Source organism: Podarcis vaucheri (genome assembly GCF_965113315.1).
Source record: "Podarcis vaucheri genome assembly, chromosome: 1".
Lineage (NCBI taxonomy): Eukaryota > Metazoa > Chordata > Lepidosauria > Squamata > Lacertidae > Podarcis > Podarcis vaucheri.
Window position 1 is genome coordinate 30,518,335 of NC_138759.1, and position 16,806 is coordinate 30,535,140.

The 16,806-nt window shown below is 43.3% G+C and overlaps 1 long non-coding RNA gene across 1 annotated transcript; it reads right to left on the reverse strand.

The window, feature by feature from the left end:
* Positions 1–13,163: 13,163 nt before the first annotated feature.
* Positions 13,164–15,739, reverse strand: LOC309535185. Its single transcript, XR_014221077.1, has 3 exons — positions 15,521–15,739; positions 15,171–15,231; positions 13,164–14,343 (listed from the first exon to the last, which is right to left on the reverse strand). It is a non-coding gene; the product is annotated as an uncharacterized lncRNA (long non-coding RNA).
* Between the last annotated feature and the right edge of the window lie 1,067 nt (positions 15,740–16,806).

The following is a 16,806-nucleotide window of genomic DNA, read 5'->3' on the forward strand; positions in this document are numbered from 1 at the left end:
ATATCAACAGGGTTTTGGCTTTAATTGGATTTTAGAAACTCAGTGAATAAAATTGATAAATATTTATCACTGCTGATGTTCTAATTAATCACCATCCTAGGTAATTCCCTTTTCTTTCCTCAAATTGTATTGCGGACACTTTCATTATGCTACAATACAGTTCATATGTTGCAGAATCTGGCACATCTCATGACATACCTTTATAAAAGCTCAATCACTCTCCATGTGATAGAACTGTTAGTATATCAGTCCTCCGTTGCTGTGTGTGTGATTGTTACATCACTTGCCTGTGTTTATTTTCTAGGCTTGGAAAAGCCTGAGAACGGAAGTTAGCCTTGTCTCTTCCGCTTTCTGTGTTTGTGTACTTTTTACTTTCTGTTCTCACTCAGAGCTGAAGTGAGAGAATGCCCTGACCGTCTGTCCTGTAAATATTGCTGAATAAAAGCTTACAATGAGCACACAATTCTCCACTTCGTTTCTGCTGATCTCTACTGAGTGTGCACGTAGACATTTGCTGCGTGTCGCTGGAGCATGCCGGGACTGATGATTTATGGACATCCCAGAACTGCGCGACACCAGGAGGACGCCCAGAGAGGTTTCATCTCATCCCGGGGGCTGCCTGGGCCCCAGGGTGTATCCTGACATTAACCACAATTGTGTAACCTAAACCTGACCTGCCTCTTTGTATTATTTCAACACTTCTACTTGACAGGCTGGTATATAACTTCTTTCTTCCTCACAATAATCCTGATATAGGTGTCTTTATTCCCATTTTATGGATGAAGAACTGGAACCTCAAGGATCACCTCTCCACATATGAACCAACACAGACCCTGAAATCATCATCTGAGACCCTTCATCATGTGCTTGAGAGGTCCAGAGGGTGGCAACATGAGAACTGGCCTTTTCTGTGGTGGCTCCCAATTTGCGGAATGCTCTCCACAGGGAGGCTTGCCTGGCACCTTCATTGCATCTATTTAGGCACCAGGTGAAAACATTCCTCTCCTCCCAGGCATCAGCTAATTAAACAACCTATGGCCCTTTAAACTGGTGGGGCACTATTGTTTTTGTTTATTATGTATTTTTGTGCTTCTATATTGTAAACCACCCTGTGACCCTTGGATGAAGGGCGGTGTAGACCTTTAATAAATAAATACATAATAAATAAACTCTGAGATAATGGATTGCCCGAGACCTCTTAGCAAATTCCTGTCTCAGTAAGACTTGAATCAATGTTCCCCCGAATGTAACTCTTTGCACCTCTTTAACATGGGTTAACCAATATGCAGTCAGTTTTATATTTATAAAAATATTTATATACAATACTGACCTTTCATATAGTGGTCTCCCAAAAGAAAAATAGAGCGGGCAGGGTTCAACTAATGAGCCCTATCAGCAAGATTCACAAGAACTTTTGCAATTGGTCTTTCCCCCCATTTTCCTCCCTCCACATGCCTAATGTGCCGCCCCCCCCCCCCGAAATTGGTTTGGGAGAGAGAATCCCCAGAACAGCACATGGACAGGGGGAAGGGGAGATAATTCCACCTGGCAAGCTGATATGCTTGTGCATACAGAACATTTATAATAGCACAACGTCATATTCCACCCACAAACTTGAAACCTAGTCAATGGCAGGTAACCGCTAGGTCAACAACAGGTAATTTAAAGACTGCAACATGGATTAATGGTCAGCAAAGGCCTCAGCAAGCACTGTTGCCTTAATGGATATGTTTGCCTCAATTCATGGGGGGAAGTGGTTCCACAGGAAGGGGGCAGCTACAGAAAAGGCCCTTCTCCTGATCGCCATGAAGTGAACCTCTGCAGCATATCAATTTGGAGAGCCTCATCCAGCCAGGCTGGTCATTATGGAAGGTAACATTTAGCATCTAAGCTCTTCTGGGCGTGATTTTTGAAGGTGAGGTTTAGCATCAGAATGACTATATAAACATGAAGAAGAGATTTGGAACTAAAATCCCCATGTGCTAATAACATGCCAATTAATTGTTTCTCACAGACACCTTTTATTTGTCCCTGTATAGTATATTTACTTTGGCTTTCTACTTTACAACTCTTTTTCTCTGAGTGGGGAAACATATTTTATTTACTCCATTATTGCTCCACAGAGATCAGGATCAAAATGGAAGCAACTGTTCTTTCTCATTGGCGCCTTTCCTTTCAGGGAACACATTTGATTGGTGGTGCAAATTGGTGCTTTTGCTCTAGAAGCATAGTTGAGAGACAGTGAACAAAGCAGCAGAGATGCAGAGGGAGAACGCATAATCCGCTTTCATCATAGGCCAGAAGCACCTGTAAAATGATGTAAGAACAGTGGAGACTTTTTACAGTTAGTTTGTTGCAAAGCATTGTAGGTGGGGACTATCTTTAAAAATGGTCCAGAAAATTCATTTGGCATAGAATGTGGCTTCAAGAGTACTAAGTGGAACTAGACACTCCAGTACAGTGGTACCTGGGGTTACATACGCTTCAGGTTACAGACCCCGCTAACCCAGAAATAGTGTTTCAGGTGAAGAACTTTGCTTCAGGATGAGAACAGAAATCGTGCTCCGGCGGCGCGGCAGCAGCAGGAGGCCCCATTAGCTAAAGTGGTGCTTCAGGTTAAGAACAGTTTCAGGTTAAGTACGGACCTCCGGAACGAATTAAGTACTTAACCTGAGGTACCACTATAATATTATGCCAGCATTTTTTCATCTTCATTGGCTCCTGCAATGTTTCTTGTCCAATTCAAGGTGCTGATTCCGACCTTTAAAGATTTTTTTACAACTTGGGAACATGGCGAATCTACTTGAACCCTGAGATCACCAACAGAAGATTCTCACAAGCTGAGATAAAATGGGTGGCCACAAGACAAAAGGCTTTTTTAAGAAGTGACCCCCATTTATGGAACGCTCCCTCCAGACTGTTTTGCCTGGCACCCCCTTTTAGTACCTGAGAAGAGTTTCTTCAGTTTCACTGATCTTTTAAGGCCCACTTTTAAAATCTCTGGCATTATCAGGGGGGAGAGACGAGTCCCACCATGTACAGGAAAACTATCTTTCTTTTTATAAAGTTTGGGTATTCGTGCTTTCTAATTTTTATATTTTGGGTTCCATGGAACTCCCTGCCACAATAATTCAGTTCCTCAAGGTGACCCTTTTCCACAGTTGCTCGTTCCTTTTAAAATCCTCCTCATAGGCTTAAGCATAAGGTGGACACCAGCACTGGATATAGTATGACCTGTTGAGAATATTGTTTATTAAAGGGTTTTGTGTATTTAAGGCAACACTGATATTTAAACTGGTGTCTTGCATGCACTTTATGGCAGTTTCTACAGACTGAGAGACAATGTTGCCGACACCAGCCTCTAAACAGCTTTTTGTTGTTGTTTAGCCATTTAGTCGTGTCCAACTCTTCGTGACCCCATGGACCAGAGCACTCCAGGCACTCCTGTCTTCCACTGCCTCCCACAGCTAAACAGCTTTTACCTCAAGCCAAATTCTCTAAACCACAGCTGAATTAACTTACAACCCATTGCAGCTACTAAGGACAGTCTGCTTGTGATCCCATTGCTTCTCTAGGTGGACTTCCGGCTGCTTGTACAGTTTGGCCAATTTTAAAAATCTGGTTGTGGTAAGACATTTGCACTGGGCAGCCTCCTAGTCTAACTCAGCCACCTGCTTCCTTTTTTCAGATCTTTACCAGCAAAGTATTGTTTGCACACTGGGAATAAACAGCTTAATATTCGGGCCTCATCTTTCCACTTTCACCTCATCTTTCTCTGGCCTCTGCCTCACACCTCCCTCGTCAACTGACTTCCCCAACTTTGTTTTCCAACTGACAGTTATCTCCCAACTGACAGTTAACTGCCTGTTCTTCACTGGCTTGAATATACAGCTAATCAGAGTCTTTTCTGCTCCCCAGACCAATCAAAATTTACTGATCCCGACCCTGTCTATCAATATTAAAAGTGATTGCCTCTTTCTCCTGTTTCAGAACCTGTCACCAAGAAGCCACCACTAAGCAGTCTTGCAACATATGAACAGCACAAGGCCTTGGACTTTGACAGTTGTGCTCTGACATTGCCATAGAAATATGTTTCAAAGCACAAAACGTCAACAGACAGCCATATACACAGCAATTCTCCACACTGTGTTTTCACATGGTTAGTTAGTTCTGTGGAACTTCCTATGCCTTAGGTTAATTGCTGTTTGCCATGATTTTTAGATTTCTTCTCTGATTTAAAATGATTGTTTTTAACATTACTGCTGCTGTATAGAATTTTACTTGTGTGGGTTTTGGAGTTTTAAAATTGCTTCAATTGTTTTTTGTGCATTTCCCAGAGAATTATTGTTATTGGATAACAGGTAAGTTGAATAAATAAATAAAATTAAGTCAGGCAGTATCCAGTAACAACTTTTGTCCTATATTGTTTTCTGTATAGCTAGGCACTTCTTTAACAACTAATCCAGAATGCGGCAGCTAGACTAGTGACTGGGAGTGGCCACTGAGACCATATAACACTGGTCCTGAAAGACCTACATTGGCTCCCAGTACGTTTCTGAGCACAATTCAAAGTGTTGGTGCTGACCTTTAAAGCCTAAATGGCCTCAGGCCAGTATACCTGAAGGAGCATCGTTCAGCCCAGACACTGAGATCCAGCTCCGAGGACCTTCTGGCGGTTCCCTCATTGCGAGAAGTGAGGTTACAGGGAACCAGGCAGAGGGCCTTCTCAGTAGTGGCACCCACCCTGTGGAACACCCTCCCATCAGATGTCAAAGAAATAACTATTTGATGTTTAGAAGACATCTGAAGGCAGCCCTTCAGATTTAGGGAAGTTTTTAATGTTTGATGTTTTATTGCCTTTTTATTAATATTCTGTTGGAAGCCGCCCAGAGTGGCTGGGGAAACCCAACTAGACAGGCGAGGTATAAATAATTAATTATTAATAATAATAATATCCATTAAACATGATAACCATGTTGGTGGAGGGGTTTTTCCATGGGCAGATTCCATAGCGCTAGTCTTACATATAATGAAGATGTAAGGGTGCCATCTCATAGCCCCCTGTTGGAGGATTTGTAACGCCTCATCACAATCCTGGGTTTGCAGGGTGAGCTAGGGGAGCAAAAGAGAAGGCAGGTTTCACAGCAGCAGCAGCTGTGGCATGGTGGTGAGAAAGGAGATTCATGGAGAGTCAGAAGGTGGTGATTAAAACAACAGGAGAGATCTGAATGGATTCAGAAGAGAGAAACACTGAGGGTAACAAGAAGAAATGCCAGAGATGAGTACAATACAAAAGCTAACACCAAAAAGCTAACACAACAGAGCCTTTCCCAACTCTCTTCTCACCCTCAATCCTTATTTTAAATCAGCACTTTGTCTGCCTCAAGAGTTCATCCTGCTCACTCTACTCAAACCTCTGCCATTGTTTAAAACTGCTACTATTTTCCTTTCAGTGTCTCTCCAACTCTGCTTTACTCAAACCTCTGCTGCTGTTTAAAGCCACCATTTCCCCCTCTGTGCTTGCTTGCTCCACTTAAATTTTATTTATTTATTTGTTGTATTTATATACCACCTTTACCTTCCAAGGAGCGCAAGGTGGCATTCATGGTTCTTCTCCCCATTCCATCATCACAACACCACTGTGAGGTAGGCTAGGCTAAGATACAGTGATACATCGGGTTAAGTATTTAATTCGTTCCGGAGGTCCGTTCTTAACCTGAAACTGTTCTTAACCTGAGGTACCACTTTAGCTAATGGGGCCTCCTGCTGCCACCGCGCCGCTGGAGCACGATTTCTGTTCTCATCCTGAAGCAAAGTTCTTAACCCAAGGTACTATTTCTGGGTTAGAGGAGTCTGTAACCTGAAGCGTATGTAACCTGAAGCATATGTAACCCGAGGTACCACTGTATGGTAAATGGCCCATGAACACCCAATGAACTTGAGCAGAGATTTGAACCCTAGTATCCCAGGTCATAGTCCATCCAACAGTCTAACCATTACACCACACTGGCTCTCTGCCATTGTTTAAAACCACCCATTTCCTCACAGTGTCTCTACACTGAAGGGCCGAGTTTGCCTATGCCTGGGATGGGAGTTCCAAACTCTGGGATCAGTCACTGAGAAGGCTAGCTGCAGGGGTCTTCTTCACCATGTGATGCCTTCAGGAAATGTGTTGGGAAGGCAGATCCCAGCAAGATTGAAAAGGAGTTGGCCAAGTCTGCAAAGGCTGAAAGAGGAGACTTAACCCCAGGACTTTTGGGGAGAGAGAAAGAGAGATGAACCTGCTGTGGTCTGCTTTGTCAGCATGTTTCCTGCAGGCAACACCAAACAAGACTGAACCCTCCTACTCTCTGCAGTGTGGTGAGGGGGGTGGGGAGATGCAGTGCCACCTTCCCACACCCTACTCCTGACCATATAGGGTTTTTCAAAACCCAGTTAAACATCAGCCCCACCCCAAATTTATTTGAGACTAGATCAGGTCAGGTTTCCCACAGGGCAGCCAGAGCTCTGGTTTGGGAGAGAGCTGTGTAGAGGACTAAACCTAACAGACCACACTGTCCATTTATAAATCTTAATATTTATTGGTTTCTTCAAACTCTTGGGCAGTGCCAGGCACTTCTGAGCATATAAAGAAGGCATGGCTAAGCAATGTCCCCCACCTTCCCGAAGTTGTTGGACTCTCAATATCCACCATTCCCAGCTAGTTGTCGCTGGTGGTCAGGGACAATGGGAGTTGTGGTCCAGCAGCACCTGGGAGGCCAAAGCTTGTCTCTCCCACCCCCCCACCCCCCGATATAAAGGCCCACAATTATATAAGTGGAGCTGATTGCATGGGTCTTTCCAGATTCCTTTAAAAGGCTGGTGTGCTGGTGCAACATTTCAAAGGACATCTCATTCAAGCCTCAGTATGACCATGAGGAGTGTTTGTAGCTTCTTGGAACATGTATCCTTGATCAGAGCAGATTCTTACCAAAACAGCCTCCTTGCTCTTATGTTGTTTTAATTTTATCAGTTGTCTCAATTTATGCTACTGATATTTTGTTTTGTTTTGTTTTTTGTATTTCTACTGTCGTTGAATTAACTGACTCATAAAGCTGTTGGTTCCTTCTAACACTACAGAAGTTAAACTATTACCTTCAAATAAACTTAATCAGCCTTGTGAGGTGGATATGCCTATGGTTTTCATACAAAGAATAGCCACCCCAAACTTAGCACCCTCTAAATATTGTTGGACTACAACTCCCATCATCCTTGACTATTGAAAATACAAGCTGGGGTTGATGGGAGCTGTAACCCAAAGCATCCGAAGGGCACCAGCGTAGTATATTTAATAGCAGCCAGGACACCTTTGCTGTTGCTCAGTTTTCAAAAAAGGGCAAGCATTTTCAGCTTTCGTTAACTTTAATTAAGGCTGAGAGTGCTCGGCGCCAGTGGAGACGGAGGCATATGAGCTTCAGCATTTCTTACTGTGATCAGGAATGAAATCAAATGATTTCTCTATCAACTCTGCCTTCAACTCTCCTTTCTGTTCAATGGCAGTGGTGAGCGCAACTTTCCTTATGAAGTGGATTGAGTGCTGATGGAATGAATGGCCTGAAGCCTTAATGCCACAATTACGAAGTATAGAAAAGGGCAGCACAAATTTCCTCTTTACTGATGTTCTTCCCCATGGTGATCCTGATGAAGTTCAAAAATGACAAATTCAGAATACCAATTTCCCCAGATCATAATGCCCAGATGTATTCCAGGGAGAGCTTCAGGACAAGGATATTACAAATGTATGCATCAAATTTTGCACCTGCGCACTCTGCATTCATTAAGCTGGGCGTTCAAAGGCAGTGGTTGTTCGTGTATGCTCAGAAGACAATTATTTAACCCCTTATTCCCCTTAATCTTGACAATTGCTGCAATTGACTAAAATTGGTGTGGGGTTTTTTTGGTTTTTAATGAAAGGGGATATAGTTTACAAAACAATACATTGGCTCCTGAGCAATCAATTGGCTCAGGAATTTTCAAGTTTGAAAAAGTCAGGGATGCCTCAAGGGCACGTAGCACATTCATGTGACCTTTAAAGCAATTCAGGCATCTGACCATTGGAGGGGGGGGGGAAACCTTGTGTTGTCACTCACCAGGACCTGGCTGTGCTTGTACCCACGAAAGGACAAGGAAGAAACTGAAGGGGCAGTGCCAAAGCAAAAGGTACATTATTTTGGATGGCAGCTGTCACCCATCTGCCTACAGTCAGCCCTGTCTTGTTTCACTCACCTTTTAGAGTTCAAATGTTAATAAGTATGTAGTTAGCAGGTGGTCGCTCACCAAAGACCCCTGACTAAAATTAGCCGTCCTAGGATAAGACAGGGTGGCGGACTGGATCCAACCAGTGGGCTCGATTCAGAACTGACCCACCTTCTGTGGACCAGTTTTTCAGCTGGGCTTGGCTATCCACCTGTTGATCATCTGACGTTATATGATGGCAGGTGGTTCATCATCAAAGGAAGTATCATAGGCACCCCCAATGCTTTCTCCCCACCCCCAGAAATGGTTTGAATCCAAGCCAGGGCTGCAAAGATTCCTGCCGAAAGCAGGTCTTGCAAGCTCCACTTTCAGCAGAGATTGGCTCCACTTGGGAATTGCTCAGTGGAACCAATCCCAGTGGAGTTTGTGGTGAGTGCAAAATTTTAAAGTGGCCATTATGAGCCCTTATACTGACCAAGAGACTTATACTTCAAACCTGGAAGGATAAATACCTCCCATAGCTTATGCAAGGGTCTGATGACCTCAGTGCCCTGGCTATATTCAAACATATTTGTCAAGTTCATGTGGATACCTATTTGGATATCTGGAGAGCTTATATGAACTGCCCCTAGGCACTGCATAGGCCCCAGAAACTACACTGCCCAAGGAGGCAATTTGATTCCTAAACACCCCTAGCTGTTTTTAAATTGTTATTTTAAATGATCTGATCAAAGATCTCCCAAATCGTATGTGTTTTTGGCATGTCAGGCGTTTAGAGGCACCTTGTAAAGGGTGATCTGATGCAACTTCTGATCAGATGGGCATTTTACGATATCTTCTTCAGGGCTGGATTAAGACCTTTAGAGGCCCTAAGTAAGGAAAAGATTATGGTGTGCCCCCTCTTGTGTAATTCAAAACAAAAACCAGAAAATAAGAATGTACTTTTCAAAATGACATAAAACTTACATGTATGATGAAATCCATCTACACATATATCATGTGCGACTCTTGGCAGGATCTGATTTTCTCACATTATTTCAATCTACATTAGTAGGATGCCCCTGGTTTAGGCGGGGATAAGCAACAAAAGAAGAACACAAAATGTGGGGAAAGTATGTACTGGTGTGTAAGAAAGTCCTGATTTTTCCCATGGCGACTGCTTCAATTTTTTTTAATGTCAAATCCTTTCCCCTTCCTTCCTTCCTTCCTTCCTTCCTTCCTTCCTTCCTACCTTCCTACCTACCTTCCTTCCTTCTTCTTTCTTTCTTTCTTTCTTTCTTTCTTTCTTTCTTTCTTTCTTTCTTTCTTTCTTTCTTGTGTCCTTACTTTACTGGTGCCCTAATCCAGCACTGACCTTTTCAGACAAAGGTTTCTTATGCTGAGCAGGAAAGTGTGAAGGGGCATGTTCGGGTGAACATTGTTACAGCGGTCACTGAGACTGGGAACTTGCTCCTCAAATGTGCAAGTTCTTAGATTCTGCTTGTGTACAACACTGCAGACCACTGGTTTTTACCAGCAACAGTGCAGGCCAATGCATGCATCCCAAAGCTTTAGAATCCAGCTGATGAATCCATTACCTGAGGTTCATGCATTGCCAAGGAGAAGTTAGAATCATTTCCCCAAGACATCTAGAATTCTAGAGTTGTCGTACGAAAAGAAGAGCATGGGCATAAATATAACATTTGTTGGCACAGTAAGCAACATTTTTGCCCCCTTGCCACTCAGAAAAGGAGAGTCATTAACTGTCATTGTGATAGGAGCATCAAGGAGCCACAGATGGAGCAACGGGAATCATTTACATGGAACATTAGTTTTAGGAGCTCCTTCAGGGCAGTCAAAGGAGGTGGCCTATGCATAATTTTCAACTTGCCAAGGCCCTAATGTGCCATAAACATAGAAGATGGGGACACAAGACAAAAAAATGCTATAAATGTGGGAGAAACCCCTCCCTTTGTGTCAAAGCAGCTATTTTTTCACATCAGACTCATACAACTCTTTCTTTCTGGCAGGAATCACTGTCAGCTCTAACGAACAGCAGGCATTAAACATTGTGGGGGATGAATTTTCCAGATACAATGAATGGTTTGTCTTATAATGTGGGACATGCAAAAAAATTTTTTTTTTTTTTGGTTAAAGCCTGTCACCTTCTTCCTTTTGGATTGTTAGTTCATCTTCTAGCTCTTCGTCTTCTGACAGTTTACAATGATAGCCTAGACACATATGGTCAGCAGAATCCACCTCTAAAGTATTGTCTCTAAGCCAAAAAAAACCCCGCAACCTTAACACAAGTAATAAAAAAAACTGCAGCAGTTGGTGTTAAAACAAACTACCGTTCATGCCTACATTGTACACATGCCATGCAAACTGGGATATGTGTGTGCTCTAAATAAAGAATTTTTTATAGCTGAGAATAGGAATGGGCAAACTTATCAATTTCACTTTCTCTCAGTTTGTCATTTTTCCAATTTTAAGTTCAGTTCTCCACATTTCCACATCAGTTTGTGATTTTTTTAAAAATTCCACATGAAAATTTATCAGCCTTTTAGTGTGAATTTGTCCTAATATACAAATGTTGCATGCAATTTTTGTCTTACACATTTTTGCAAAGCTTATTTTGCCTAATATTTATGTTTTCTCTAATATAATACATTTTTGAATGTTATTTTCAGTATTATATGCAATGTTATCCTATCTTGACCTGCTTGAGCCATGTTCCCCAAACTACATCCACCCACACACGAGCCCATGAACAGGAGAACACAGTTTCATCCTGCCTTGGCTATATGACCTGTTCCCAGCAGCAAGCAGGATCACACAGTCAAGGCAGCAGGATTCAATCCTCACTCATCATTTGATGAGAGCGGATTAAAGTGCTTCTCAGAATTGCTGTTTAAAGCAGCCCGTGCACTTCACCAAGTGGGTGTAAGAAGCACACAAGCTGTTTCAAACAGTGCTTTTGAGAAGTGATGTAAGGCAGTGCCCATGATCCTGCTTCAGCTGAAACAGAAGAACTGGGGCTGCCTAAAAGCAGTTCTCAGGAGTGCTTTTTGAAGCATCCATCCCACTCTACTTCCCAAGGAGAAGTGAGTAGCTGCTTCAGACAGCACCCACCCTTTAAGTAAGTGGACTGCAGCTGTGGGGTTGGGGAATCTTGACCACCCCACCCACTGCCACCTACTCACTCAAAGGAAGATTGGCCTCATCCTCTTTTGAGAATCATGTTTGAGAAGTGCTTTAAGGCATCCCCAGCACTCCATTTCAGCTGAAAGGGCAGTGGGGTTGCTACCTTAATGTACCGTACTTCTCAAAAACACTATTTGAATCAACCACTTCCTTCACAATTATGTTTGCAAAATGTTAAGGCAGTCCCTGCACTCATATTTCAGGCTGAAATGTGAGCATGGGGGCTGTCATAAAGCCTTTACAAGTTTCCCCACATTCCCTTTAAAATGTTGCAATTGGGAGCTTAAAGGGCGAGAGGAAAATTTGGAATACTGTGCATTTGCCGGGTGGGCAGCCACATTCCTCTGTCAATCACATGAAATCATATCATTGAGAGACCACGTGGTCCCACTCACCTGTCAAATTTGTCCTGCAAGGCCAATCCTGATAATAATCTATCTCATGGAGCCAAAGTTTCCCCACCCCTGCTTTACTTTAATATACCGTACATATTTTGTACACATTAAATGGCTGGAAAACTGCATTGCAAAAAAATAAATAAATTGCTTATTGTTTCTGAAAGTGCAGACACAACTGTCAACTTTTCCTTTTTCTTGTGAGGAATCCTATTCGGAATAATGGAATTTCCCTTAAAAAGAGGAAAACGTTGACAGCTATGAGTGCAGATGAGGTAGATTCAGCTTTAAATATGAATTGACTCTTCCCCCTTTCCCTAGCTGAGAATGGCAATACACTGTATATTGTATAATGAACATTCCAGTGCTGGGTCTCTCCTTAGATACTCCCACCTACCCACACCTGTTTCCCAGTGAGGCCAATTGTTGCCAGGACTTCAGTAACTTATCCAGACTTCCACTTGTCCCACCACTTTCCCAAGGGAAAACCCACTCACTACTGCTGAATTGTAGCAAATATCAAAATATCAATCGGGTTTTTCACAGACTGATGTTTGCTCCAAATCAGCACTAAAGAGCAGGTTTTCCCGGGGAATGTGGCAGGAGGAACAGAAAAGCACTCGGGCCATGTCTAGAAAGCATGGAACAAGCAGAAGCCCTTGGACTGGATATTTTCGGAGTCATATACAACATTGCGTTCTGAAATGCTTCTCGTTTCTGTTGTTTTTAAATGTTTTCCAAAGTTTTGGGAGCATTAGAGATTGCCTGATGAAAACCTTAAAGAAAGTTTGGTTGGTTACCAAGCTCTTTGTCCATATCAGATGCAGTGTTGCATGAAGTGTTGCATGTTACTCATACTTTACTTTACAGGCATATGATGCGAGAACAGAAAGCACTACAGAACTGGCTGCAGTATGGGCACTGATTGTCTGCTCCCAGTATAAATACTGCAGAATAATAGTTTTTAGGTGTCCTCTCATTGTTCCTCCTGAAGCTCCTACTGCTGTCCTTTTGTTCTTATTCCAGCATTCCAATGGCTATTCTGTATGCATAGGAAGCTTTCTTATACCAATTCAGACCACTGGCCTATACAGCGCAATACGTATTGTCTACACTAATTCGCAGCCCATTTTCAGGCTGGGGTTTCTCACAGCCCACCTGGAAATGCAGGTAACTGCACCTGGGACCTTCTGCATGCAAAGCATGCAAAGCAGAGGCTCTCTACCACTGAGCCATGACCCTTCCTTTCTGGACATCTGCTTTATCTCTCCAATATACTGACCTGAATGTGAATTATTCACCTCTTGTGCTCCTGCCATCCCTGAGCTCACCCCACCTGGGTGTCAGTAGTACCAGTCTTCCCCCTGTACCTTCCCAATCTCCACAACTGCCCCGTGGACAATGACCAGCATCTGGATCCCAATTTCCCATTGGCTTTGACTTACTAGTTTGGGCATGGAGAATGAAATCTCCGTTTGATGGCTCAATGTAGGCGGCCCAGACTTTGCAAATGGTGTTCCTGCCCCGACTACCCTTGATTCGCTCACGTGGCACCTTAGCACTTTCCATGTTCTGTCTCCTTTCCCATCTTCCCTATTCTCTCCATAACATCCCAAGCTGTAGATGATGGCAGGCTCCAATGACACATCTCTCTGGGTTTGCCCTCCTGCCTGCACATATACTCATGAGCCCAGCCCTTTGTCTTTTGTTTACAGGCCATTCCTCCTCGCTTCACTTCCAGATTTACCACGTTTAGAAAGACAACGTGACCTACTTAGGCTCCCTGACCTAGTTATAGCAGAAACACTGACTCCAAATGCTCACTCTAGGAAAAAAAAGAAGAAAAAAGGACAAAGGCAGTGGAGCATGGAGAGAAATATTATCATGATTGTTGCTAATGAAAACAAACCCACCCATATTGAGCTGCCTGCTGTTGCCTTTTTCAATCACTGCTGTTTCCCTGAGGGATACTAGGCGTTCAGCTGCTCTTCCACTTCTGCAACTCTGGCACTACCATCCAGCACCATCCTGACCTTTCCTTTATTTTCTCTGCTGCTGAAACCTTAAACTATCTTTCTTTCTCTTTTTTAAATAAAGTATTGGCTGCTGTAGCCTGCTTGCTCATGAGAACATAAAAAGAGCCCTGCTGGATTTAACCAATGGCCCATTTAGTCCAGCATTTCATTTCCACCATGGCCAACCAGATGTCATTGAGAAGCTCACAAGCAAGACATGAGCACAACAGCACCTTCTCCACTTGAGATCCCCAGCAACTGGTATAAGAAGCATGTTGCCTCTGGGTTGGATGAGGTAACTGTTAGGTGGATTTGTAGTTAGTTGACTGACTGAACCCAAAAAGTGCTCATTAATGGTTTCTCGCCCTCCTGAGAAAAAGTGACAAGTGAGGTCTGCAGGGTTCTGTCCTGGGCCCGTTGTTGTTCAACGTCTTTATGAAGGGCCTGGATGAAGGAATTGAGGGGATGCTCATAAAGTTTGCAGATGATGCCAGATTGGGAGGGGGTAACTAAAGCTGAAGAGAAAAACCGGGATTCAATATGACCTAAACATATTGGAAAAGTGAACCAACAAAATAAATTTCAATAGAGACAAATGTAAGGTTCTGCACTTAAGTAGGAAGACCCAGATGCACAAATATAAGATGAGAGACACCTGGCTTACTAGTAGTGCATGTGAAGTCTTGGTGGACCACAAGCTTAACATGAGTCAACAGTGTGATGCAGCAGCAAAAAAGCTAACCCTATTCTAGGCTGCATCAACAGAAGTATTGTGTCCAGATCAAGGGAAGTAATAGTACCACTCTATTCTGCCTTAGTCAGACCACACTTGGAATATTGTGTCCAGTTCTGGGCACCACAGTTTAAGAAGGATGTTGACAAGCTGGAACGTGTGCCGAGGAAGGCAACCAAGATGATCAAGGTTTCTGGAAACCAAGCCTTATGAGTAACGGTTGAAGGAGCTGGGTATGTTTAGCCTGGAAAAGAGGAGAATGAGAGGAGATGTGATAGCCATCTTCAAATATCTTAAGGGTTGTCACATGAAGATGGAGCAAGCTTGTTTTCTCCTGCTCTGGAGGGTAGGACTCAGACCAGTGGATTCAAGGTCCAAGAAAGGGGATTCTGATGGAACATCAGGAAGAACTTTCTGACATTAAGAAGTGCTTGACAGTGGAACATTGTCAACTTTCCTTCCTCGGAGGTTTTTAAGCAGAGATTGGATGGCCACCTGTCATGGATGCTTTAGTTGGGATTCCTGCATAGCAGGGGGTTGGACTAGATGACCCTTGGGTCCCTCCCAACCCTATGATTCAATGTTTCTAAGAGATGGCAAATGTTTTACCTGCTCTGCAGTTGTTCTGACAGTTGTGTCTCTCCTGTCTCTGATGGGGCTTCATTGCACTCTATAGATAACAGCGTGAAGAGAGAGAAAAGTGGCAGCACGTTTGTGTCTCTTGAAACAGCTACCGGTACTTCTATCCTGTCACTTGCTTTCTGGCTTGCTTCACTTCATCTTTTTCTTCTTGTTCTTCTGCAAATCTGCAGGAAATGAGAAGAAACCCAACAACCAGGAAGTAGTGCTGTCAAGATAGTAAGATAAGGAAATGAATCAGCATACCTCTAACTAAAGATCTAGCAGCACAGCAGCCATAACAAAAAGTGAAAGGAAGTTAGAGGGAAATCAAAATTTACCTGCTACCAGACTTGCACAAAACAGAGCTTTGCATCCTCTCATAGCTGTGCTTCCGAACATGTTGATTCAGGTTTTAGAAGGAAAGCATAATGAGAGTTATGGATCTGCAAGGGGAGATTCACTTAAGAAAATTCAAAGGCTAACTTACGAATGTACCAAACTAACATTTTTTTCAACAAGGCAGTGTATTTTAAGAGCATCTATTATTTTCATTTTTATATCTTCTGATAACCAGAAAGTCAAAGTACTCCTAAGAAATAGTCGTAAGTGGGTTGAAATACTGGTGCAAATATTTCCACCCATCTTCAGTGCTCACGTCTCATCTCTCTAGTTGACACATGTCTGAGAAGCAGGGCTGGCCTGCCCATCAAGCAGTGCCCCCACCCTTCCAGCTTCTTCCATCATGGGCAGAAAAGTGGCACTGGCAGTGATGCTGGCTTCTGGTAAGATCTTGTGAGATCTCAACAAAATATCATGAGACCTTGAGTGCATGAGATCTCATGAGATTTCAGTGAGATCTCATGAGATCTCACTAGAAACCATTGGCCGTAGCATCACTGCTTCACAGGCACTGCAACAATTCTCAGGTAAGGGAGGTAGCAGCGGGGTAGAGCAGTGCGAGGGCAGTGGCCGGGGGGGGGGGAGAGATCACCTTAGGCAGTAGAACAGGACATGCTGCCCCTGTTGAGAATTATACCCTGGCATGCTGTTGGACACATTAGCAAACAAGGACTTATGAACCTCTTCTGACCACAATGACACGCGAATAGGAGTACATAATTGCCTCCTTATCACTGTCCTGCCCCCCTCACTGCCTACAAAAGCAGCGATGAACCACCTAGAGCTTTTGATGATTAAACAGTGTATAAATCCTGTTAAATAAAAATAAACAAATATTTAAAATGGACCTAATGGCTGAACATTCAGGAACAATACCCTTTCACCTCATATCCTTTCCAAACTCACGAATTGTCTCCACTTCAGGCTCCCTGCAAACTCAGGAAGGTGCACTTATCATTGATACTTCCTTCATGCATCAAAGCTTTCATTCAGAACATTGCAATGAAATCTTTGTCTATGCATTGTTGGTTTTAACTCTTGCTTTTCCACACAGAGAAGCTGACTGGACAGGCAGCTGAATCTTTATTTGACACTGATGAAGGTGTTGTGTCTTCCGCCACACTTGAAGCAGCAAGCTAGTTTGGAGGGCGGGTCAGGAGATGCTATGTAGCAAATGCAGTTATGCCTTCCACTGTGCACCCCAGCATCTGCTGCCTGAGGCATT